The 27192-nt window shown below is 43.4% G+C and overlaps 1 long non-coding RNA gene across 1 annotated transcript in view; it reads left to right on the forward strand.

The window, feature by feature from the left end:
• Positions 1–27192, forward strand: part of LOC139226766 (uncharacterized) — a 59936-nt gene that overhangs the window by 2161 nt on the left and 30583 nt on the right. Inside the window, exon 2 of the long non-coding RNA XR_011587311.1 lies at positions 16448–16561. This is a non-coding gene — a long non-coding RNA (uncharacterized lncRNA). The remainder of the gene's footprint in view (positions 1–16447; positions 16562–27192) is intronic.

Here is a 27192-nt window from a genome sequence, read left to right on the forward strand (position 1 = left end):
TGCCCAGAGCCATGTGACTGCAGCTCCAGCCCGGTGCATGTCCAGACGTGCACGCACTGCGATGCGCAGTCAGTGGAGGCCTCAGGACCGGGAACTCGCGTGGGCGCAGCAGGAACAGGTAAGTGCGCATCTTTTTTAACTGTTTTACCCGATCGCCTGCGGGAAGCAGCTGACCGGGATTTGTGGGCCAATATGTCCTTATGGCAGACAAAATGTTCCATTAATAGAGTTGCTTATGTTAAATAAATACTATGGAATGCATGACCAATCAATAGTTGTGTTAGCAAAACATTCCCATGTAATAAATATAATCCATTGGATGCTGTCCGTACGCGAGTTAACTTAACAGACATGGAAAATTCTTGTGTACTTTATACCTTTGATTCATGGCCCAATAATTCTTGTGGTTTGGTGTAACCAGTGCTTCCAAAGTAAAAGGCAATTGGCAAATGTGAATAACCATTGTTGAGGCCAGTGCATGTAGTCAAAGTAGATGGCTTCGGGAAGCATCTCCAACCATTGGGGAATGGAGCAGCAAAGAAAGTAGTCCTTGTTTGTAACTTTACAATGCACATGCATTCAGGAAGAGGACCTCCAGTATAAGTGCAGCATTTGGCAATGCGGAGTGTTTCTGCCGCTGCCTCAGCTCGTCCACTCTGATCCATGCCTTTGTTACCTCTAGATTTGACTACTCCCAACGTACTCCCGGCTGGCTTCCCACATTCTACCCTACGTAAACTTGAGGTCATCCAAAACTCAGCTGCCTGCATCCTAACTCACACCAAGTCCTGTTCACTCATCACCCCTGTGCTCGCTGACCTACATGGGCTCCTGGTTATGCAACATCTCGATTTCATAATTCTCATCCTTGTTTACAAATCCCTCCGTGGCCTCGCCCCTCCCTATCTCTGTAACCTCCTTCAGCCTCACAACCCTCCGCGATGTCTGCGCTCTTCAATTTCTGCCCTCTTCAGCATCCTTGATTATAATCGCTCGACCATTGGTGACCATGCCTTCAGCTGCCTTAGCCCTAAGCTCTAGAACTCCCTCCCTAAATCTCTCCACCTCTCTACCTCTCTTTCCTCCTTTAAGACGCTTCTTAAAATCAACCTCTTTGACCAAGCTTTTGGTCATTTGCCGTAACAACTTCTTATGTGGCTCGGTGTCAAAGTTTTGTATGATAGCAGTCTTGTGAAGTGCCTTGAGACATTTTACTATGTTAAAGGCACGATATAAATACAAGTTTTTGTTGTTGTTGTTGTTGTTGACCTATCAGTCACAGTAAGAGATATCTTGTTACCAGTTGGAATAAACGTTAATATGTTTTTGGCCGAATTATTTCTCTGTTTTTGCCCATGTTAAAGTGGGGGATGCCAATCTTATCCACTTTTTTACATCCAAGGGGAGATTTTCCTGGGCCTGCACCCAGGCACTAGAGTGCTGCAAATATCAGAAAATCGGGAGGTTAGGAGAGCACGCCTTTTGAAGGAAGCTGCCTAATTTTTCTTCCATTTAAATGAATGGAGGGAAACCAGGCAAGGTGCTTTAAGGCTGTGTGCTCTGACCCTCTCAATTTTCTGACTTTTGCTGCACCCAGGTGATCCAGTGCATCAGTGGCAGACTCTGAAAAATCCTCCCCTCTAGTGTCCAATGTCAGTGACTGGCATTCTGAAGTTATGTGTAGCACAGGTGCAGAATAAAAGCTTTATCTACTGTTTCCCAACAATGAGTCTTAATCCCCAAGATCGAAACAGCATTCCAGTTGCACACTAGCTATGCCTGTGGCCTCCCTGAGTGGGATTGCTAAATTCGCTGAAAGTAGATAATTTCATGCAGTGAACTTGCTATCAACTGGGCTAATGCTGCTCAAACCCTTTTACTCAGAAGCTTTTAAGGTGATAGAGAGAGAAGAGACTTCTACTCGATTACTGTGGATCCCAGAGGTGAAATGACAGTGGCCCTGAATTTGTGGTACGGAGGCTTCCCGTGGGGAAATGCCTCCGATCTGCAAATAAAATGCCCGCGTACCTGCTGGTCCATGAGGTACGGAAACTCGCGATCCTGGGCCTCTCCGGGCACACGCGGGAAGAGGCCCACGTATCTCAGGGGCATCTGCGGTTCGCAAGCACTCCTCGGATCATGTGGGCTGGCCCAACGAATGGCAGAAGGGAATCCCCATTCATACTTATGGGGATTCCTTTTGTACGCAAACTCCATAAGCACGAATGGGAATACCGCAAAAAATACATCTAGACATCAAATACATTATTTTAAAACTATCACATATTTAAATTTAATTAAAATGGCATTTAATTAAATATTTTAAACAATATTTAACTTTTTGAAAAATAAATTTACATGTTTTAAAGGGGCTACAAATAAACTTGCCTTATTTCACAGGATTTTAAGTGTATAAATTATTGATAAAATGTTACTTTTCTGTTTTTAAAAACTCTTACAGGCATAAGAATTTCACAGGCATTCACTCCAACTCTCCGCCCACAGATCTGTTGGATTCTTGACAGTTTGTATGTTCCGGGTTTTAGTGCATGTGCTGTGCATGCCTAAACTCGGAACTTCCGTGGCCCCTATGGGTGCATGCAGACCTCCTACGCGCCCATATGGGCCACAAATGACGGCCCAATACTTGGACCCACTGTGCAATCCAGTCACCCATCACGCAATTTTCTGCCAAACAAGATACCTATCATTCTTGTGACTTCAGTCACTTTAGCCATATAATTTATTTCTTGATAGTTTCTCCATTAATCAACTAGTGGAAGGTTCTGAAACTTGACCAACTAACATGAACAAGAAGTTGAAAGATTCCAATCTGGCATTGACTAAAAATACAAAACCAGTCAAGGTGAAGAGCCAAGACTGTGAATCAGTCTGTGAATCACGAGGTACGGAGGGACACATCCTTCTTAAGGCCTTGTCCTAACAAACGTTTCTGGATTTTCAGAATGTAGATTAATGTTTTGTGTAATCTTGTTTGCTTCAGACGCTGAGATAAACCACAGTCTTTCAGTGGGGATAGAGCTTCTCCTCAACAAGGCCAGAAGTGACTATGGGTCAGAGTTTTAGCAGATCAGCTGAAGTCTTCCACTTTATTACCGATCTTGGTGTCCACCTCTTTTTTTATCGTATTCCTCAAATCTTTTCCTCCTTCCCCTGCTTCATTGCCAGGCTACGAGGGTGGTCGTGCTACGATCATTTCTTTCTCAATGCCACTCTATAACCAGTGGCAAGAGGTTGTGCAAGAGGGATCCGTAGTGCATCTCATTCCAACTTTCTCTTCATCCTGACCAGTACTAAATTTTTCAGTGTCAGAAGTGTTCTGATTCACAGCCATAATCCAAATAGATGCTGATAGCATTACTTATTTTTGATGGAGGAGGAAGAACAACCACTTGCAATTTTTACCAATTACATCAGGCTGTTTAAGTCCCAGGCTGCATTTATACTGTAGCTAACAGTCAGTCGCATTGGCTGGAGTTCCAGTTCTCCTGCCCAAGAGAGAACTCAGTGTGCGTAACCAAGAGACCCCTGAGAACCTTGTAAACCTAGTTGGATGCTGCACTGGAGCTATCCTCCGTGTGGTGTCAAGCCCAAGCAGTGTGAGGCATCTCCCTCACACCATTTCTCTTCCAGGTCAGACCTGACTCAGGATGTGTGTACCTGCAGCTTTAGCATTGCTGAGAAGTGTGAGCCACTTACAGTGACATTAAAGTTGTAGTTTAAATGTACTCTTATCAATTCTCCCTACACCTTTGCTCAAGTAGATTAACATAATATTTTGACAGGAATTTTAAGTTACTATTTTCCTACAATAGAATCTGACCGTTGGAGATGAGGAAGTTACCTTATGATGATAGATTGAGTAGACTGGGACTTTACTCGTTGGAGTTCAGAAGGATGAGGGGTGATCTTATAGAAACATTTAAAATAATGAAAGGGATAGACAAGATAGAGGCAGAGAGGTTGTTTCCACTGGTCGGGGAGACTAGAACTAGGGGGCACAGCCTCAAAATACGGGGGAGCCAATTTAAAACCGAGTTGAGAAGGAATTTCTTCTCCCAGAGGGTTGTGAATCTGTGGAATTCTCTGCCCAAGGAAGCAGTTGAGGCTAGCTCATTGAATGTATTCAAATCACAGATAGATAGATTTTTAACCAATAAGTGAATTAAGGGTTATGGGGAGCGGGCGGGTAAGTGGAGCTGAATCCACGGCCAGATCAGCCATGATCTTGTTGAATGGCGGAGCAGGCTTGAGGGGCTAGATGGCCTACTCCTGTTCCTAATTCTTTTGTTCTTATGTTCTTATGTTTATGTTATATAATGGGATAAAATCCTGTGTAGAAATTGCACTCAACGTGAATTTTTCGGTGCCGTGATTTATATGAGTTTATATGAGTTGCATACATGTATGATGAATGTTTTTCTGGTTGACTGCATGGAGTAAATTTTTGTCTGAACTGCATGGTGGCCATCTGGCAGACTGGATCCCCCACCCACTATCGAACCCGTCTGATTTTTAAACCATTAAAATCAATGGAACGAAAAGCAAAAGGGTTCTATCATGGGTGCTCCACCAGATTACCCTAGATTCTAGAACAGACCCTGTGGATTGGAAGGTAGCAAGTGGACTCTCGCTGTTCAAGAAAGGAGAGAAATAAAAATCAGGGAACTATAGGCCAGTTAGCCTAACATCAGTAGGAAGAAAAATGCTAAAATTGATTATTAAGGACAACAGGGCACTTGGAAAATCACACTATGATTAGGCAGAGTCAACATAGTTTTATGAAAGGGAAATCATGTTTGATAAACCGAATAGAGTTTTTTGAGGGTGTAACTAGCAGGGTAGATAAGGGTGGATGTAGTATATTTGGATTTTCAGAAGGCATTTGATAAGGTGCCGCAAAAAAAAGGTTGTTGCACAAGAATAGGGCTCAATGGATTGGAGGTAATATATTAGTACGGATTGAGGATAGGTTAACGGACAGAAACCAGAGAGTAGGAATAAACAGGTTATTTTTGGGATGGCAGGGTGTAACTAGTGGAGTGTTGCATGGATCAGTGCTTAGTCCTCAGCTATTTACAATCTATATCAGTGGCTTAGATGGGGGAACCGAGTGTAATATATCCAAGTTTGCCGATGATACAAAGCTAGGTGGGAAAGTAAGCTGTGAGGAGGACGGAGAGATTGCAAAATATATAGACTGGTTGAGTGATTGGGCAAGAAGGTGGCAGATGGAGTATAATATGGGCAAGTGTGAAATTAGCCACTTTCGTAGAAAGAATAGAAAAGCAGAATTTTTTTTTAAGGTGAGAGACTCGCAAATGTTGGTGTTCAGAACGATTTAGGTGTCCTTGTACATCAATCATGGAATGTTCAAATGCAGGTACAGCAAGCAGTTAGGAAGGCATGTGGTATGTTCAACCATACCTGGAGTATTGTGTATAGTTTTGGTCTCCTTCCCTAAGGAAGGATATAGTTGTCTTAGCGGTAGTGCAATGAATATTCACTAGATTGATTTCTGGGATGAGAGGGCTGCCCCATCAGGACAGATTGAGTAAAATGGGCTATATTCTCTGTAGTTTAGAAGAATGAGAGGTGATGTCATTGAAACGTATAAAATTCTTAGGTGGTTTGACAGGGTAGATGCTGTTTCCCCTGGCTGGAGAGTGTAAAACTAGGGGTAATAGTCTCAGGATAAGAGGTCAGCTATTTAGGATTGAGATGAGAAGAAATTTCTTCACTCAGAGGGTTGTGAATATTTGGAATTCTCTACCCCAGAGGACCATGGATGCTCAGTCATTGAATATATTCAAGACTGAGCTTGATAGATGTTTGGGCATTAGGAGATTCAAGGGATAGAGCGAGAAAGTGGAGCTGATGTAGAAGTTCAGCCATGCTCTCATTGAATGGTAGTGCAGGCTCGAGAGGCTGTATGGCCTACTCTTGCTTCTATTTCTTATGTTCTTATGGATGCTCCACCAGATTATCACCCATGCAGTGGATGAAAATTTACTCCCATAAGTGTAAAAGATACAGTTCAGTACTTATCCCAAAAGCACAACCTTTTTTCTTTCTCCCTTTTCTACCAATTTTGCTCCTGTCATCCCCTGAAGACATTGACACCTTACTGGGTCTCTGTTCCACAAATGCAGATCACCCTCCAGTAACGCACCAATGTGGCATTCTTAAAATGTGTGCAAAGGCTGTTAGTATAGACGATTTGACTGGGGGAAGGAGGGTATCAGAGCTGGATCTGGTCCTCACCCCAATTTCCATACACCTGCAGATGGTGAATCAGGAGTGGGAAACCTGGCAGATATTCTCCTCTCTAACCTGGGAAGCTGAAGTCAATGGTAGTGCCCCTACTGCAAACCCAGCTGTTATCAAATAACCCAACACAAACTCGAGATCAAGCCCTTGGTCTGTATGTCTCAGCTAGTCACTGTCTTAACCAGCCAAGCCCCTAGGCAGCACTGAACTATTTTTGCCCGTCTTTATTACTGTGTGTTTGTCATTAGTTGTAGATGGAATCATGCATTTGAAAGACTGGACTGAAACAAACTGACAGAAAATTCTTCCTGACTGAAACTAACTGTTAATCTTTATCAGTTAGGATTGCGATTGAAAAGGACTTATGCTCCTCTATTAAATTAGGCATTTACCTTTTTGCTTCTCTTCGTCAGTAAAGAATAAGGTCGCCTAGGTGTGGAAATGCTAGTGTTAATACAGCATTTGTTTAAGATAAATTTAAATCTCTTTTGATAGAAACATTATTAATACAGATGAAAGTTGTTGCCATTTCCCCTGCCGTTCATTTTCCTGCTTTTTCCTGCACTCCTAAACAGCTTTTATTCTGTCTCTACCTGTTCTTCTATTCTCCCCCTAAGGCGGGGTGTGATGAAATGACTTCAACACCAATTGCCCAGACCTGTTTAGAAATGATTTGCAGCACGTAGCTCCCTGAGTTTTCAGTCAAATTAAGTTGCTAGTTGTCGCCTATAAATCACTTCAGTATGGTTTTATTTTTTCCATTGCGGATAATTGATGTCTGCCTAGATTTTGGCAGTTTATGAGGGTACTACTTACATACCTGCCAACACTGCAGATTTAGATAAGTGAGTCATAATAAGGCTGAGACCCACCTCCAGATGAACTGCTCATATCCTTCTGCCATATTTTATTCAATTAAAAAAAAATGTGCTGCTTTAGTAATTTGTCAGAATACTGCAACAATTCACCATGGGGATTGTGAACCTATTGATAAAGGCTAGTCATTTCTAATAAGATCTCTCGCTGATGAAGTTTGGGCATGTATCATATGAAGATTTTTAGTAACTTTAAACCCCCCCACCCCTGCCACATCAGGGGTGTGCAAGGGTTTTAGTTTCATACGTTGCATAGATCTGTATCATGAAGACTTGGGGGACACGGTGAAAGATTAAATCAGTGCTCTTTTTAATTTGCAAATGTCTCAAGTTGCTGTACTAACAAGTGTCAGATGACACTTGCACCGCTTAAGCGCCAGGCAATGACCATCTTTAACAGGAAAAGGCCTGACCTTCAACCGTACCATCATCGCTGAGTTCCCCCACCATCAACATCCTGGGGTTCACCATTGTGTGTTGTATGGACCTGTGAGCATACTCACAGGTTTGTGGAGCTGTTGCATTGTGAATGGCTTTGCCAGTCACGTGATGTTCACAAGACTCAATAAAACCCAAGTCATTTGGGTCTCGGTCATCCACGATGAGATATGCAGTTGTGAGCCTAGTGGATGAACTGAATGTGTAGCGTGATTGTTAAACCTTCGTTACTAAACCAACAAGTTCTTAATAGCAATGTGTGGCTACGAACTCTTAAGCAAAGAACCCATGAAGCAAATACATTACAGCCATTAACCAGAAGGTTAACGGGACCAGCCATATTAGCACCATGACTATAAGACCAGAGCAGAGGCTTGGTACTATGTTACGAGTGACTCACCTCCTGAACTGTGCACCATTTTTAAGAATCAAGGCAGGAATGTGTTAGAATTCTGGCCTGGATGAGTGAAACTGCAACAACATTCGAGAAGCTTAACACCAACCAACAACAACAACTTGCATTTATATTCACAGTAACTTTTTTGTACTGTGTTTTTCTTCTTAGACCTTTTTTATTACCAATCTTTATTGCTGAGAAATTTTGGGTGGACATTTTTAACATTTGTTTTTAAAGTATCTCAAATGCAGTATTTCATAGTTGAGGTGATCGAATAAAATGCACGCCAGGACGATCAGCAAGCAATGGGGCACAATTGCAGATTTTGGCACATATATTGGCCAATGACTGAGGACAACTCTCTCAGTTTCCCCTGGATCAGCACAGAGCCAGTTGCAGCAAGGGCCAAGTTGCAACATGGGGATGGTACTCCCGGGGGTTGTCAAGGTCACCACCTCCCTCAGCTGTTATGCCTGTGGCTTGTTGCCAGCTGGCACTGCAGTATCCGCGAATGTGCTTCTCACAAGTGTATCTGACAGGTGACTGATGCAGTCAGCACTTTCATCTTCTTTCCCATTGAATAGCATGACATGGCCGCCCAATGTAAACACACTGGTGCATTTCCTAAAGTACAGGAGGGCCCTGATGGCTGGCATGTGGCCAACATAAAATCCATCCTTGATGTCACAGTTGGGACCATATTTGTGTTGCAGTGGTTTGATGTGTGACGCCCTTGGAAAATGTGAGTGTGAAATGTCTTTCAATTATAACTTACAGCTTGAATATTTTTTCTGGTAAATTGCCAGCCATGGCTCAGTGGGTGGCACTCTCACCTCTTGAGTCAGAAGGTTGTTGAGACTTGAGCACAGAAATCTAGGTTGACACTCCAGTGCAGTACTGAGGATGTGTTGCATTGTCAGAGGTACCGTCTTTTGGATGGGATGTTAAACCGAGGCCCCGTCTGCGCTCTCAGGTGGACGTTAAAGAAGAGCAGAGGAGTTATCCCTGATGTCCTGGTTAATATTTATCCCTTAATCAGCATCACTAAACCAGATCATCTGGTTATTATCATATAATGAAGGCAATGTGACAGCCACTATGGACATAGATAATCTGTTTTAGTAGTGCTGGTTAAGTGATAAATATTGGCCAGGTCACCCGGAGAAATTCCTTGTTCTTCTTTGATTAGTGTTGTGCGATCTTTTAAATCCATGTGAAAGGGCAGATGTGGCTTTGGTTTAACATCTCATCCAAAGGCCGGCACCTCCGGCAGTACAGCACTGCACTAAAGTGTCACCCTGGATCATGTGCTCATATCTCTGGAGTGGGACTTGAACCTATGACCTTCTGACTTGTAGGTGAGAGCGTTACCACTGACATGTTAAAGTTTTGGAAGACATTTGCTATTAATCTAATATTATATTCCGTTATCTTAATAGGCGAGGAACCAGAAGGAAGGATTGGCCCAGAGTTTGGGGTCGGAGGCTTCCCGCGGGCGGATGCCTCCAACCTGAAATAGTTTTACGAATTTAACTGGTGGTCCGGGAGGTTCGGAGACTTGTGGTCCTGGGCTACTACACGAAGGCCTGCATAGCGGCCTGTATATTCCAGGGACGCATGTGCATCGTAGGCGTCCCAGGGATCACGTGGGCCAATACTTCCTTCTGATTCCTCGCCTATTAAGATAACGGACTATAGGCCCAATTTTGGCCAACCCGTTTTTTCGGCGCACTGACCCTTTATGCGCCGACTTTGTGCACTAGAAAGGGCGCAAAAAACGTACTTAGTATCCTGGCCCCTCTGCCGAGTGTCCCGGATCCTGGCACGGCGTCCATGGTGGAGTGGGGGGATGGAGCTACAGCCTTGTGCTGAAAACACTGCTGACAGCTGTCGCATGCACAGTGGAGTCTGCGCGCATTCTCCTCGTTTTCCCAGCATGTCTTGCAAGCTGTCAGCAGGACCCGATGCTCGCCGCCCCTAGCCGTGGCCGAATGGTTGCCCGCGTCTGAGTGCAGCCCAGGCTGCCAGAACCCTACCCGAGATGCCGCCGAGCTCAGCCTTTCCTCTCCCTCCCCCCCCTCCCGATGCCGTCCCCCGATGCCGCCAAGCCCAGCCTTTCGCCCCCCCCCCCCCCACTCCTCCCCAGCCTCCCAATGCGTCTTTGCCAGCCGCCCCTATCCCACGCCAAATGGCCTCCCGTACAGGCCGGCCCGCTGCCTTCCCCGGCCCAAGGTAGGATTTACTTCAAATATTTAATTGTTAATCAATTGTTTACCTGAGTTCTTTATTTTTATTTAGTTATTTTAACTTTTATTTAGAATGTTTGCTGCGTGGTGTTTGGGTGCAGGTCCTTACTTACTTACCTGCGCCGATTTCTTAACTGCCCGCAAAGTTTTTCAGAGCTTGCCACATACGCTGACCTAAGTCGATTTGGTGTAAGTGTTAGCTGGCCAAAGTGGCATAAATGGCCAAAACTGGCGTAAGTGTCTGGGAACACACCGCTTTGAAAAAAAAACGGGAAAAAAAATCGTACCTAACTAAGTTACTCTGGAGCAAGTTTATTGGGGAAAATGTTTTTTTTTTAAACTTACATCAGATAAACCAACTTACTCCAAAAAAATTGATGCAAGTCATGGCCAAAATTGGGCCCTATAATATTAGATTCAGAGGAATTGTCTTCCAAAACTTTAACATGTCAGTGGGGGTATTCCCATTCGTACCTGTGGTGAGTTCTGTTTATACGGAATCACCATAAGTATGAAGGAGAATACCTCCAAAATAGACAAACACTTAAAATAAAAATGTTTTAAAACACCACATGTTTAAAATTAATCAAAATAGAATTTAATGAATTATCTAAAACTTTTATTAAAATGTAATTTTTTGAAAAATACATTTACATGCTTTAAAGGATCTAAAAATAAACTCATCTAATTTAACAGGATTTTAAATCTTTAAATTATTGAAAACATTTATTTTTCTGTCCTTTAAAAGTCTTGAGCTGATAAATGCTTTTTATCAGTCGTAAGAATTTCACGGGCATTCGCTGGGCAGAAGTTGGGCAAAGAGCCCCACTCTCCGCCCACGGAGGCCCTTTACTTCCGGATGCGTGGGATCTGTCAAGAAGATTCTTGACCGATCGCAAGTTATGGGTTTAGGCGCTTGCGCTTCGCATGCCTAAACCCGGAACTCGCGAGGTCCCTACAGGTGCGTGCGCATCATGTACACACCCATAGGGACTGTGAGTTCAGGGCCATTATCTTTAATTATGCACTTCCTGGCGCATTACCATTCAGACTCCTTGACATTTATATAGGTTCACGATGCCACTTTCAAATATTAACTGTTCGAGAGAGGCTGCTTGGGTAAGTCTCTCTACATTACCAAGGAATGGATGCCAAGCTTATCGGCCCTCCCACAACTCGTGACAAAATGGATGCCCATGCTCCAAGAGTTCACGGGAAATTGACCCTCCTGATGAGAGAGCACCCAGTGATTGATAACCTCCAAAACATCATCTGATCAGGTGCAGCAAACATGCATCATCCATCAAAGTAAAAGCTATGATTTTTTGATGGCCCCAGAGTATTCACTGCAAGAAAAATAATATTAATCTGTATCGCACCTGCATCAGGGGTCACAGTCTAAGGATAGGGGGTAAGCCATTTAGGACTGAGATGAAGAGAAACTTCTTCACTCAGAGAATTATGAACCTGTGGAATTCACTACCGCAGAGAGTTGTTGATGCCAGTTCGTTGGATATATTCAAGAGGGAGTTAGACATGGCCCTTACGACTAAAGGGATCAAGGGGTTATGGAGAGAAAGCAGGAAAGGGGTACTGAGGTGAATGATCAGTCATGATCTTATTGAATGGTGGTGCCGGCTCGAAGGACCGAATGGCCAACTCCTGCCCTATTTTCTATGTTTCTATGTTTCTATGTTTGCTACACCTGACCAGGTTGATTTAGAAACCATATAAGGTTTGTGTAAGAGGCATGAAACAATGCTATAGAAAGATAAAGGTCACTTATATGGCTACATGTCTGAGATATGAGATAAATGAACACCAGCTCCTGCATCACCAAAATGTTTTATACCTGTCTCAAATATCAGGCCCTCTTTTCATGTGATTTTATCCAGTTTCTAGCAGACATATATGGGACTTGATGCTGAGACAAGTCAACAGTACCAAACGTGAATAAGTTGTCAACCTTTATTTGGTGTGTACTGTACATGTTATGCCTGAATAGCTGCAGACACTAAAGGCCCGTGGAGAATTATGAAGGTGGAATGAGCCTATCATTTTCCAGCGCTGCTACCAACAGGCAGTGAAGTCATTTGGCAAGACGTTCCACTACTGATGGACAACACCGTTTTAGTGGATTTTTTTTTGCCAAAAATGTGGATTCTTTCACAAAAATAATCCATAATGTTGGGCCCAGCTTAAACATTTGTCAGTGCCAGAATCAATTTAAAGTTCCTGGCAGTACCCTTATGTATCTCAATATACTGATATTTTGGAACAGCATGGAAATTATTCAACAATGGCATTCTGATGTAAATATAGCACAGGTTTATGGCTGAAAGAGAAAAAAAAACCACGGGGACGATTTTCAACCGCCATCTGTTCATTTCTAGCTCCATTGATGCCTAATGCCTGCCTGATGCAATTTTCAAACGGACCTGTAAATGGTGGCGCAGCGCGCCTGCCTATTTCAGGCATAAAGCTGCTTAAAAATGCTTATTGGGGGGTCTTATGCTGGTCACAGGATCCCTTTTAGCAATTTTCACTGGATAAAGTTTGCTCCCCGCACACTCCGCATATTTGTACCAGGCAGTGGGTGCCCTAACCAGGGGTCCTTTACGGGATTGCTGGTGTCCACTCAAGAAAAGCCGCAGACTTTTTGGGAAGGGAGAATTTCTATGGGGCTCCTCCTGGCCTCACAAAAATACTGTGGCTCTACTGCCAGCTGATGTTTGACTCCCACCCCCCCGCAGGCCCAACATCCCACAATAGTGAGCTGCAGCAAGACGCTCGTTTGTCACCCGCAGCTCACTGACGGTATTATAATAAGCCCCAAAGTGGTTCAGGCCCCCCGATGCCCACTTTGGGTGTGTGGTGCAGCTGCTCCAACAACTTTGTGCCCGTGCCAAACGAAAGTTGAATTTCCCCCTCCCCCATGGAAATATCTAAAGATGTATTCATTATTCCGCTCTGAAAGGTCCTGCTATAAAGCCTTGCTTACATTGCAAGGTTACATAGTTAGAGTTATGCATTGTACCGTGTGCTCACAGGTTTGTAAAGCTGTTGATATTGGGGACTTGGCCTGGAGGGTGTTGCACAGAGCAGTCCTGTGCAATAAGTTTTTAAGCCGGTTCATGGGCTCCCAGGCCGCCTGCAATTTCTGCGGTCTGGAAGAGTCCGTGTTCCACGTTGTTATTGAATGTGCGAGGTTGCAGCCCCTCTTCCAATATTTGAAGGGCCTGCTCCTCAAATTCTGGTTGCACTTCAGTCCCACACTCCTGATCTTTGGGCACCCTGTGTGGAGGAGCGTGGGCAGATCGGAAGGCCTCCTCGTAGGACTGCTCCTGGGCATGGCCAAGGGGACCATCAGCCGGTCCAGGCAGCGAGCAGTCGAGGGGGTTGTTCAGCCCGACTGCCTGCCTCTTTTCCGTGGTTACATCCAAGCCAGGGTGTCTCTGGAGATGGAGCACGCGGTGTCCACCGATACGCTCGTGGCCTTCCGCGAGAGGTGGTTGCCCGAGGGACTGGAGTGCATCATCACCCCCGGCAACCAAATTTTAATTTGATTTACTGTCCAAAATGTAATTTGTTTATTGTGTCGGTTTTAGTGCCTCCCTCTTTTAGCCAAGGGACACTTGTACAATTTGTGTGTTGGTGCCCTCAAAAAAAAACAAGGGGGCACTTGTTTGAAAGTTTCTGTTTTAGTGTCCCCCCCCCACCCCTTAATCTGGGGGCATTTGAGTTAACGATTTATGTTTTAACAGATCACAACAAAAATAGTTGTAGAGCTGTTGAGTTGGGAGTGGCTTATCCAGTCATGCGATGTTCACAATACTCAATAAAACCCCAGCCAGTTGGATTCAGGGGTTCCATGATGAGGAGGTGGTTGTGAGCCTGGTGGATGAACTAGTAATGTGTAGTACGATTGTTAAACATAAGAACATAAGAAATAGGTGCAGGATTAGGTAATTTGGCCCCTCGAGCCTGCTGATCTGATCATGGGCTCAGCTCCACTTCCCTGCCTGCTCTCCATAACCCATAAACCTTTTGCTAATAAACCAACTAGTTCTTAGTAGCAATGTGTTGCTATGAATTCTTAAGCAAAGAACCCATGAAACAAATACATTACATAGGTAAGGTCCAAATTGAATGCATTTCACAATTTTTTGTGCTGTGATCCAGTTCATGCTTTCGACAGTCTTAAACAGCCTGACTAATGTGCAATGTTTTTCCTTCTGCTTAAAATGGCAAGAGATTCACATTGGGCCCTTTACACTACTTGGGAATCTTTCAATTTTCAGCTGTCTTTAAACTGAGAATCCAAGGGTGGAAGAATTTTTTGATTGTTGATATAAACTGAAGTAAATACTTGAGCACTGTTTACACAGGTAATTTTCACGTGAATCAGCAGGAAGTTCGTAATAATTGTGATTGTAAATCTGAAGCTTCAGGCAAAGCTAACAACAAAATCTAACCAATAGCCAAAATAAAGTTCGTCTTTACTGGTCATATTTTAGGCACCAGCTTTCTGAATAACAATGAAATAAGTGGGAGTGTGCTTTTGGAGTCACCGCTTGTTTGTGACACGCAGTGCTGTCATGAATAGCAATTTGTTGAAGCTGAATATTTGACCCCTCTCAGGTCAAATAGTCAATTATTCAACCCATTAATAAAATTAACTAAGAAAAGTGACAGCTGATTCACTCCTGGCTATTTTTGGAGAAGCTTTAGTGTGTCTGAGGTATTGAACCAGGCCCTTCGTATGCACATATCTTATCACATATAGATTATCACCTACACATTCCCACATTCTACCCTACGTAAACCAGCGGTGATCCAAAACTCTTCAGCCCGTGTCCTAACTTGCACCAAGTCCCACTCACCCTTCACCCCTGTGCTCGCTGACCTACATTTTCTTTCAGTTAAGCAACGCCTCGATTTCAAAATTCACCTCCTTGTTTTCAAATCCCCCCATGGCCTCGCCCCTCCCTATCTCTGTAAAATCTCCTCCAGCCCCACAACCCCCCGAGATGTCTGCGCTCCTCTAATTCTGCCCTCTTGAGCATCCCTGATTATAATCGCTCAACCATTGGTGGCCGTGCCTTCTGTTGCCTCGGCCCTAAGCTCTGGAACTCCCTGCCTAAACCTTTCCGCCTCACTACCTATCTTTCCTCCTTACTACCTATCTTTCCTCCTTCAAGACGCTCCTTAAAACCTATCTCTTTGACCAAACGTTTGGTCACCTGCGCTAATTTCTACTTATGCGGCTCGGTGTCAAATTTTTAATCTCATAATACTCCTGTGAAGCGTTTTGGGTCGTTTCACTACTTTAAAGGCGCTATATAAATACTTGTTGTTGTTGTTGTACACATACACAAATAGCGAGCGCTCGGAATTCAGAAGCTCCTGCCACAGTCGAGCACTCAGTTGCAGTCCTCCTGGCACAATGACATCACGTACGTGCCACGTGCAGATTCTGGTGGGTGTTACAGAAAGCAGGATGCACTGACGGTGACACTGAAAACATCCCCAGGCTCCTGGTTCATTCATTCATTATTCAGCTAGATAGAAATCACTGCATGCAGAAAAAACAAACTTGTGTAATGATTGTGCAACATCCAGAGATTGACAAGTTGTTCTGAACTGCTGGTGACACTGACTGCAAGAAACGTACATTATCTTACGATAAGAAATGAATACCTTTGTTCTTAGGGGCATCTCATTGAGATCACAGAGCCGGCATGAGAGTCTATCAATGTATTTCATCTCCCCACCAGCATGAACAACTGTAGATTTAAACTTAGTTTGCAGAAATGGTTTTGTTTTGTTAATGTGAAGATTGCTAATCCTGGTTAAACACTCTTTTCAAAGAGTACTTTGTTTGCCAAAAGATGTTTTGCTCAAATGATAAAATTGTTGAGGTCACCCCTAAGACGACACCGTTTCTCTTTGATTCAAATAGCTAGCAACTGCTTTAGAATTATACACCAATCTATATGTTAAATATATGATCAATCCTTGCACTGCAACTATATTGTTAGTGTAGGGTACAATACCAATAATATCCAACGTCTGAAACCTATCCAAAGGTACAGCCTTTTGTGTATGTTCCTTGGACCTCCAGTTGATTGTGTAATATATTATAATTGCTCAGAAAAGATTTCAGGTTTCAAAATTGTAAATGTTCTTTCCATTTTTAGCCCTCATTGGCCACTCACCAGCACAGTCATCTTCCAGTCAGGAAGGCAACTTGGTTTTGGCTGCCGAAATCACCAGTTCCACTCCACGATTGGTTGACCTGAGGTGCAAGTGGGGTGAGTAAGGCAGTCTCAGTTTTTCCTCTCCCGAGATGGAATGTCTCACTTCCATGCTGCACTCTTAGAAGGCTGGCAGATAACTGACAAGGTTCAGCCGAGAGCTCAGCTCAGCAAGAGTAAAGATTTCCTCCATGAGCAAAATTGTCCATGCGTTTTTATAAAGAATACATTTACAACTCCCCTACAAATAGCACACAGACACAACCTTTCCTGAACCGATGGAAGCAAAAGAGAAATAAGTTGTAAAATCTTTCGACAAATTCTGGGGTTAACCAATTATTCTAAGTTCCAAGTCCTGCTCTCATAGTTTACGATATTGCAAGTCCTATGATTCACGTAACTGCCCAAGCACATTCACACACACCTATTTTTATATATGTTCACAATCCAGAATACTTTTTTAATCTTTTTACCCTATGGGAATTCTCTCAAAATAAACTAGGCGTGCAACCATTTACAGTACCTATTAGTTTGATTTATTGGCTGTTCATAAGAAACTGTATGACGTTCACAGATCTGTGGAAACCTAGCTCTATTTGGGCTGTTTATGGTTAACTGCCTGGAGACATTTAGTCACAAAATAAGTAGTTGATTAATCAGCGAATGCAATCTAAACATTAACTAATGAATTGGTTTTGGAAGGGTTAATTCCAACAATATCCTTTGCGATCTTAAATAACTCCTATATAATGAATGTTTTTAATGGGAAGGATTAGACTTAATATAGTATAATTCAAGATAAAAGATGAACATATAAAGCTGCCAAAATGGATATTTTACGGTCTGCCGCACAGATATCTCAGCATGTATTCATTGCATTTTAATAAAACCCTCACCTAGAATAGAATTGCAGTAGACAACCTCAGAATGAGGTCATGCCTGTCATTTCATTTAAACCCGCACAAAGAAATCATTACCATGGTCTCTGATTAAAATGCATGCGTTTAGAACTCGGTTTTCCTCAGCTTGGTTATCCCTCTGGCAGAAATATCCATATCAAGACAGTTCTGTTTCTTTACGATCTTGTGTGCTGATGTTAATATCAGTGAGGGTTAGCGGAGACTCGAGTACTCTTGTGCTTTTTAACCAAGTGACAGAATCAAGCATTCCAAGGCCAGGCAGAACCCTGGTGAGATGTGATGCATTTCCCTTTCATTACCCTGACAGTGTGGTTAAACTGTAACTCCTCGGAGATATTTCATCCGAAACAAAGCTTTTTATCTGAGGACACATTTCCCCACGGGCTCATATTCACCTGAGAATGGGATTGGCTGTCACTAGGCCCGATTTTAACCCTCCTTCGCCCAGTGGGGAAGAGGCGTGCATGGGGTTAGAATTGGGTCAGCATTTAGCTCACCCCATCTGCGCCAACCTCACACCACGCACCATTCTCGCGGGCACCTGCCTCACCCCAGGCAGGCATTGAAAAGTTGGAGTCTGCTGGTGCCAATCCAATGCTACTTTAACTTTAACTAAGATGGCCACGAAGGTAAGCGTGGAATTATTGGCTCTGAAGTTGTGGTCAGAGGCGTACGTCCGGAGTAAGCCACCAACCCGTGAAAGAATTACAAACCTATCTGCTGGCGGCCAGGATGCGAAAAGTTGCGGTCTCAGGCCTTGAGGCAGAGGATAGCGGGATGTCCCACAGATCCCAGGGACCCAGGTGGTTCAGAAACGTACCTGGGATCACGTTGGCCTGGCCCTCCAATTGCAAAGCATTTTAATCATTTCCGAAGAGAACCCCCTAATGAGATGCATTGGAATCCTGAAATCTAATCTAATTACAATTTACAGCATTGGAATTTGATTCGTAATTACCTTCTTACTAAAAAATTAAATATTTTGAGAATAATTTTGGACATCATTAAAACTGTAATCTGGGCCAATATTTGCATAAACTCATTTCATAGCGTGTATGTGCATAATTAACGATATGAAAATGTTTAATTAATAGCTAAAATATCCTCTTACGCTGATGCAAACAGGCCCTGTGCCAAATAACCCAACTCTGCACCAGCGATTACTTTTTTGTAGCCTGTGTAGATGGCCTGTCATAAACACTGCTGTTTCAGGGCCATTATTTTTGGGGGGTTTTCTTATGGGCCAGAAGAAAATATAAGCTAATGATTTAATTTTTTTCAATTGAAATGTCAGTCATGTTGTAGCATTCTGTAGAGGGAGTTTGGTTGTAATTCATTTCCAAATGCTGCTGATGTTCAAAAACCACTTGAGCTGTGTCCTTATAGTTTATGTCATCAGACTCGATAGTTTGAAGTTTGGGATAATAATTCCTTCATTATACCCTGGAGGTGCACCTCTGACCACAACTTCAGGGCCAATAATAGTAGTCTAGCCTCTCTAAGGATTATAGAGTCAGTTTACGGGTTCCAAATTGCATTTGCACAACATGAATTCTACGTGGTGTACTTGTCAGCATACTGGAGCTTGTCGGGGATTCCTATCAATCTATCAACCCAAAAGCTGAAAAGGAAGGAATGTGGTTACCTCATCTTCTTAACAAACAAAACACAAGGTGCCTTAATGGCTCATTTGGTAAGGTTATAATCTACTGTGCAACTGAGCCATACAGAACAGTAGGTTCCAGATTTGGTTTCCGGCCTATGCTGTGTTAGCTGATTTCAGCTGAAACAGCAGTTGGGGTGCTGCAATTTGCCTCAGACCCTCTGGACTAGAGCTAGGGTGGGGAACTATAGGCCAGAATTCCCACGCCTGATCGCTATTCTGCTACCCCTGCTGAAAGTATGTTCAGATGTCAGCTCAAGACGCAAACAGGCTCAGCTGTATTGGTTCCCATTGTCAAATACCTTGTTGCCACTCATTGTCTGGGCTGACACATGAAGAATGGCTGCTTGGGCCCAGTACTGGAGGGCGGCCAGTGCCTGTGGAACTGTACCCCATGGTGAGACAACACCTTTGGGATAGGTCTATCACATCGTGCGTTTTCTGGTCGCGGCGATAAATAGCTTTTTGATTTTCCATGTGAACGCAAACCCCAACGAGGTACATGTGAGTTTTTTTATAATGCGTTCGTTTTTTCGGTCTATTTTTTGTGAACACCCGCTAATAATTTCCTACGAGTCTGAAATACAGCTGAAATAGGAAACCCAAACAAAAGGGCTACTGCAACTTGGAAGTGTTTTCTGATTTCTTAACTTGGAAAAACTCCAAGTGCAGTTGGCTATGGACAAGCAGACAAAAAACCCGGAAGCCAATTTTACAGTGGTTTTCTTTCATGTGCTTTTGTCGACTGCATTGAATGATAAAACAACAACAATTTCAGCTTTTAATCTGTTCCAGTCTGCACCACAACCTTCTCACAAAGTTCCCAGTACATTTTTACGATAGTAATCAGGAATGATTACAAAAACATGGACAACTGCTACAGCAAGGAAGGCTGCCATTTTTAAAGCACATAAAAACTTTTTGCGAGAATCAAAGGTGTAATTTGTAACAATGATTTAGAGGAACACATATTTGAGAGTTTGGGGAGTTTTTATAATGTTTTGTAGGACTAGTGTTTTACATTGTTAAACTCAAACTCTAAAATAAATCATTCATACTATTCAGAACACCGCAGAAGTTAATTGTAGTGAATTGATGACATTCTCACATGCACAGTGATCAAAAATGTAAATGGTGACACTGCCTGTCACTGATAATTGCCTTTAATATTTGCTATATTAACTTGCCAACATAACAGCAGGAAACAGTTATTAAATACATCCCCAGTTTAATTCTGGAAGCACTACTTCCTGTAGAAACTGATTAGAAAGCAGCCACATTGCTTTTTGCAGGCGTCCAGTATGATCGAGTCAGTGATCTGCTGAAGCCATGTTCTAATTATCTGTACCATCACTATCTGTACACTTTCAGTGAGAAATAATCTCAGTGACTCATTCCTTGGGTCAGCTAATTTATCCATTGGATGGCTGAAACACTGAGACCAGGAAGGGCTGTCTTGGATTGAGTGATTGCTGTGGAAGAGCAGGTTGGGTGCTCTAAGTGATCTCACTGACCTCTATAAACAGCAGCCAAGCTTCCAAATTCTGATGACTTTCCATCGAACCTTGTTGGAAACGCACATGTGTGCAAATCGAGTGAGACAAGTTTAGGGTTAGCGGTGCTGCCGTCTGTATTATAGATACTCTCTGTCACGGCTCACACGTCAGCAGTGGCCACTTTGGCAAGAGGGTGACTGATTCCTGTGGAACTCTACCCCAGCCAGGAATGAAGGCCTTCACCAGAGCAGGGGAAAAGAGAAAACTGACTCATCATGAAAATAAATAAACCTGGTATATGATAAGTAATACTGTTTAAAATTATTATTCGACTGTCCATAAATCACATTATGTCAGCAGGTCTATAACCTGTTTGTTGAGCCATCAACTATAGAGGTGGAGCACAATTTCACAGAAATGGCTCCGTAGGCCCTATTTTAACAGTAGATCCTTTGCCATCCAAGTAGTTTAGCAATTGAAATGCTGGCTTCACAGTTCTTTGGTTGCAGTTTTGATGGTCTACTCAGAAACGCAGTTATTTTTGACAGTTCTGTGCAGCTTCAGTGGAAGAGACCATCCGTGGAAAAAATTGGCACTTGACTATTTTGCTTAACAAGGAAAATGCTATGACACAGGTGGTGGGATCATTATAATCAGTCGTGGAGAACTCTGGCTGTTTAATCCTCTCTTTTAGCTGATGAAGGATGATGCATGGAGGCAAACGAATATAATAGGAATAGAAATGAGATAAAATATCAGATTATAATCCCATTTCTATTCTTCCCATGATGGCTATTTAGCTCCACACATTCTTGATCACTAACCAGGTGCATTAACCAGTCAGACACCTCCACTATTGTCATGGTAACCCCAGTACAGGTTCAGTAAGGGCCATCTTTTCCAGACGATACTGAAATTCGAACCCGATGGAATCCTATTCTGTTGGTGCTTGTCGCTCTAATATGTGTGTCATACTTAACATGGGTTTTGTCAATTTTCATGTTGTTAGATGAAAGACTGGTTTCTCCATTCTGTCCTGCTACAAGTATAAATGCCTTTGAGGCATTACCGAGCCTTGACTGTCCAGCTCCCCCAAGTGAACAAAGTGGGGAGATAGTTAGAGGAATGCATCACAGTTAGCATCAGGCTGCTTTGTTAGTACCTTAAGACTGGTTAAGATAGTTTATATCTGAATGCACTGGCACTAATGGGAAAAAAACATAAAAATGTTCAATCACCAATCAAGAGACAGAACAATTGTCCTATATAATTGTATATACTTATTTCAATAGGAGTAAATTTTCTTTCCAAATGTTCTCTTCATTCCGTGGTCTTCCTTGGACATGCATCAACTGTGGCTGAGAGGGAATCTACTCAAGGTGTCTCAGCACTGTATTCCACACATCCACTCTATCCTTACCTCTGTACTATCAGGTACAAATAACCTTTGTAGGGCATGTGATTCTGCTTAAAATATTCACAAATCAAAGCATGGCATTACTACGTGCAACAAATACAAAAATGTAATAATGTTTGGGAAAAGTAAGTCATTCACAGAATACTAAATAAAAAAGACTGCAGTTTTTGAGTGCGTTTCTCTAACTCAGCACAAACAACTGCATTGAATCCCTTTTGCATAGAAAGAACATGATCACACGGGCATGTTTTTGAAACTCCAAATAGCTTTTTGCATTCAAAGAAAAGTCAAGGCGTATCAAGAAAGTTGCACTGTCCCTTTAAAACAAGTGGAAGATGAAAACTTTGCCCGAATGTGACTCAAGAAAATGTTGGTGTCGTTAGCTGAATGCGAGCTGAAGTCCCCGCGGCCCCTTTGTTGTACTTTCTTTCCTTCAGAGATTTATGGGGCAGATCAGGCTTGAGAACAAATGAAGAGTCATTAGCACAATGTGTAATGCATACTAATGACAAGATATCGCTTCTGCACCCAGGGACCAGGGTCAGGTCACGCACATCTACTCTTTAGATTACAACAGTTATAATAATGCATACTGTAGACTGTGAGGGAGCATTTTGCATGAAGATTAGCATCAGGAATCTACTGAGCGAGGTTTAAATCAATAAAGCAGAATCCAACATCGGTTATTTTAGTTGTCTCGTTTTGAAAATCATGTGAATTAATTTGTTTTTCAGATCTTATAGAAAACTTTTTTTAGTGATCTATGTATTCAGCACTACAGCAGGCCTGTGTATGTTGTAGTCTGTATATCTATATATGTATGTAAAGACTTGCATTTATATAGCGCCTTTCACGACCACTGGCCATCCCAAAACGCTTTACAGCCAGTGAAGTACTTTTGAAGTGTAGTCACTGATGTAATGTAGGAAATATATACATAATATAATTAAATTAAAGGTTTAGTGGTAAGCACGCTTACCTCTGAGTCAGAAGGCCATGGGTTGAAGCCCCACTTCATATAATCTAGGCTGATATTTCAGCGCAGTATAGAGAATATGCTACACTATTGGAGGTGCTCTCTTTTGGATGTGAGCTAAACCAAAGCCCTATCCGCCTTTTCAGGTGCATGTAAAACATCTCAGGACCTTTTTTTTTTGTGAAGAATAGCGAGGAGTTCTCGTAGTGTCCGGAATCAACATTCATCCATCAACCAACACCACCAACACAGATTGACTGGTCATTTATCTCATAGCCGTTTGTGGGACCTTGCTGTGTGCAAATGGGTGCCCACATGACAACAGTGACTCTACTGCAACAATCATTCATTGGCTGTAAAGCACTTTGGGATGTTCTAAGGACGTGAAATTTGCCATATTCTTTCTTTCTGCACTGCCATATCAGAAATTAGACATGATTTAATTGTATCATTATTGTTTGGGCTGGATATTTTGCACAAAGTGCATTCTTCTCAGAATCCCTGAAGCTCCTGAATGTGGGGGGGATCCGACTGTATAATTTTCTATGAAATACATTTGGACTCCCTGACTTTTTGGAGCTACAGGGACTCTGAAAAATAAAAGCATTATGACCAAACATGCAGGCTTAATTATTATAGCCTCTTTGGAGTAGCTTAGCAACAGATATTGCTGGCCCAGTTGTTCAATGTCCAAGAACGTATGGTAATTGTTAGGTCATTTGAGCTATTAACACACTCCGGCAAAGTTTAGTGTACAAATGGTTAAGTCCAAAACTTTGTTTTTTTCTTAAATGTTATTTAACCAAACTCACACTCATTAGTGTATTAATACCATACAGGAAGACTTCTATTAACATGTAAATACCAGTTATATCACATGGTTTAAAGTTTTACTTTGCTAATTGTTTGAAACAGTTGTAATGTGAGCCAGATGAACTTCAAAAGATTTTTTTTGTACTAACGCAAGAGCTAACCATGGCGTTCTGCAGTTTACTGTGCTATCTGTCATTAGTGAGTTCAAGTTTTTTTGAAGACCCTCTTTTCATGTGGTCTAGTTAACTTGTTGCAGCATGCACTTGGCAAGGCAGCTGTTTGGACCAAGGGCCAATACTATAACATAAACCTAATTATTTTCTGCCAGAACATGCAACCAACCTGAGTTTAATACAAGATGTGTTCAAATCTGAGACTGCTGCCCTGACGCTGATGTGGATGTGAGGTGTTTTTAATGGGTGTTTAATTGCATGATACGGGAAATGTGTGAAGGAAACGCACAGAAATTTGCGACCATGGTGGAATAATACAACAAAAGAGTGCAATTGAATGGAGCTTGTCTAATCTTACTCATCACATGCTGTTCCTTCACATGTTGTTTTGCATGAAATACTGGCGAACAAATAAAAATGAATTAGGGTTTCCCTCAGATGAGCGAGTGGGTAAGTGATGCGGTGCCCAGCCATACTGCTGTGAGCGATTCCCGACCTGGTTTGATCTCTCATCTGTGGTGAGCTAATTGATTTAAGCAAGGGCTAAAATTTGGCTCATCTTACACGGGCTACGGGGATAAAAATCAGCAGAGTTCTTGCTGCTGATTGCCGTCCAGTCGGAAAGTCCATGCATGTTGGTGTTGTTGCACAACAAGTCAACTTATCTGTACTGTCCATCATGGTCAAATACTCTATTGATGTACACAAGAACAATATCTGTTTGCTGGATGGCAATATGGTTTATTTTTAAAAGAGAAACATAAATGAAGCAACAATTTTATTGGCTCAGCTCAGCTTTTTAATGAATCACAGACATGGATAGAAGTTCACTTAGGTTTTCCCAATTGTTCATTTGGTAAAGGCAAGATGTCACACAGATAAGAAGGCCCGAGGACTGATTCCTGGTCTGTACTGAGTTGGCTTATCTCAGTCAGGGAACAGTTGTGTTGCTCCAATTGACTTCATTATCTCTGAGTTACAGAGGGCAAAAGTCAGCCAGTGGTTCCAATTCCTGATTGTCAACCAATTACCCAGGGCAGAAAGCCAGCAGTGATGCCTTCAGTGGTTGTCACCCTGAGCTTGCGAATAAATGATGCTCATATAATTGATGTGCTGGAGAGCAACTGTCATCCATGGTTGTGTACTGCAACAAGGATAGAAACAAAGACTTGCATTCATATGGCGACTTTCCCGACCACCAGATGTCTCAAAGTGTTTTACAGCCAATGAAGTACTTTTGAAGTGTAGTCACTGATGTAATGTAGGAAAAATGGCAGGCAATTTGCACACAGCAAACTCCCACAAACAATGTGATAATCTGTTTTGTTATGTTGATTGAGGGATAAATATTGGCCAGGACACCGGGATAACTCCACTGCTCTTTTTTGAAATAGTGCCATGGGTGTGGTGTCCCTGCACCTTGCAACTGAATCACACGAGGCATGTATTGCAGACAGGGTCACTGCGTGACCTCTCTTTATTCCCAGGACCAAGAAGTGATGACCCTGTGTGGGACCTCCCTTTAAATACCTGAGTGCCCAGGTGAGGAGTGTCTCCCACAAGTTCACCCCCTGTGGTCAAGGTGTGCACTTCCAGGACATATATACAGTGTACAGTGTGGTTGCATGAAGGTTACAGTTACATGAAGGTTACAGTTGTATGAAGGTTGCATACATGACATCACCTCCCCCCTCACATCTTTTTGTGTAAAAGGTTAAGTCTTTCAGGCGGTCGACACTCTCTCGTGGAGCGCCGCAGTTGGGGCTCTGGTGGCTGAGCCTTGGCATGCATCTCTGTCACCTGAGGTGATTCCGGCCTGTCAGGGCTGGCCACAGGGACTGTGCATGTTGGTGAATGTCCTTGTTGCTTGTCCACTGGCAGTGATGTGGGTAACATCTCATGCTCTTCCTCAGGTTCCTCAGTGTCTATGCTGAACCTTTTCTTTACTTGGTCCAAGTGTTTTCAGCATATCTGCCCATTGTTGAGTCTGACCACTATGACCCTATTCCCCTCTTTGCCAATTATGGTGCCCTCAAGCCACTTGGGTCCCAAAGCATGGTTAAGAACAAATACCGGGTCATCAATTTCTATACACCTCCCCTTGCGTTCTGATCATGGCACTCGGTTTGGGACTGGGGCTTGCCCTTAACAATGTCTGCCAGGGCTGGATGAATGAGGGACAGCCGCGTTTTAAGCGTGCATTTCATGAGTAGTTCCGCTGGCGGGACTCCCGTGAGCGAATGCGGGCGAGACCTGTAGGTCAGCAGGAGGCGCGATAGGCGGTGCTGAAGGGAGGGTCCTTGGATACGGAGCATGCCCTGTTTTATGACTTGGACCGCACGTTCCGCCTGGCCATTGGAAGCCGGCTTGAACGGCGCTGTCCGGATGTGTTTGATGCCATTACCCGACATAAGCTCCTGGAATTCATGGCTGGTGAAGCATGGGCCATTGTCGCTAACCAGGATGTCCGGCAAGCCGTGGGTCGCGAAAACCGTGCGCAGACTCTCCACTGTGATGGATGTCGTGCACCAGTTTAATATGATGCACTCGATCCATTTCGAGTATGCATCGACAACGATCAGAAACATTTTTCCCATGAACGGGCCTGTGTAGTCTACGTGAATGCATGACCATGGCCTGGTGGACCAGGGTAACGGACTGAGGGGGGCCTCCCTGGGGCCATTGCCCAGCTGGGCACACGTTGTGCACCTGCGAACCCAGTGTTCCAGGTCTGAGTCAATTCCTGGCCACCATACATGTGACCGGGCAATAGCCTTCATTAGCACGATGCCTGGGTGCTCGCTGTGGAGTTCCCTGATGAACGCTTCCCTTCCTTTCTGGGGCATGACTACCCGGCTGCCCCATAGCAGGCAGTCGGCTTGGATGGAGAGCTCATCCATCCGTCTGTGAAATGGTCTGACCTCCTCGGGGCACGCCCCGTGTGCGGGCGCCCAATCCCCAGTCGGAACACATTTCTTTATCATGGACAGGAGGGGGGTCCCTGTTGGTCCAGATTTTGATCTGGCGGGCTGTGATGGGGGAGCCTTCAGTGTCAAAAGCCTCAACAGCCATGACCATCTCAGTGCTTTGCTCCGACACCCCCTCAGTGGTGGCCAGTGGGAGCCTGCTGAGCGTGTCAGTGCAATTCTCGGTGCCTGGCCGGTGCTGTATGGTGTAGTCATACACAGCCAGCGTGAGAGCCCATCGCTGTATGCGAGCTGACGCATTGG

The sequence above is a fragment of the Pristiophorus japonicus genome, chromosome 16, assembly GCF_044704955.1.
Source record: "Pristiophorus japonicus isolate sPriJap1 chromosome 16, sPriJap1.hap1, whole genome shotgun sequence".
Classification (NCBI taxonomy): domain Eukaryota; kingdom Metazoa; phylum Chordata; class Chondrichthyes; family Pristiophoridae; genus Pristiophorus; species Pristiophorus japonicus.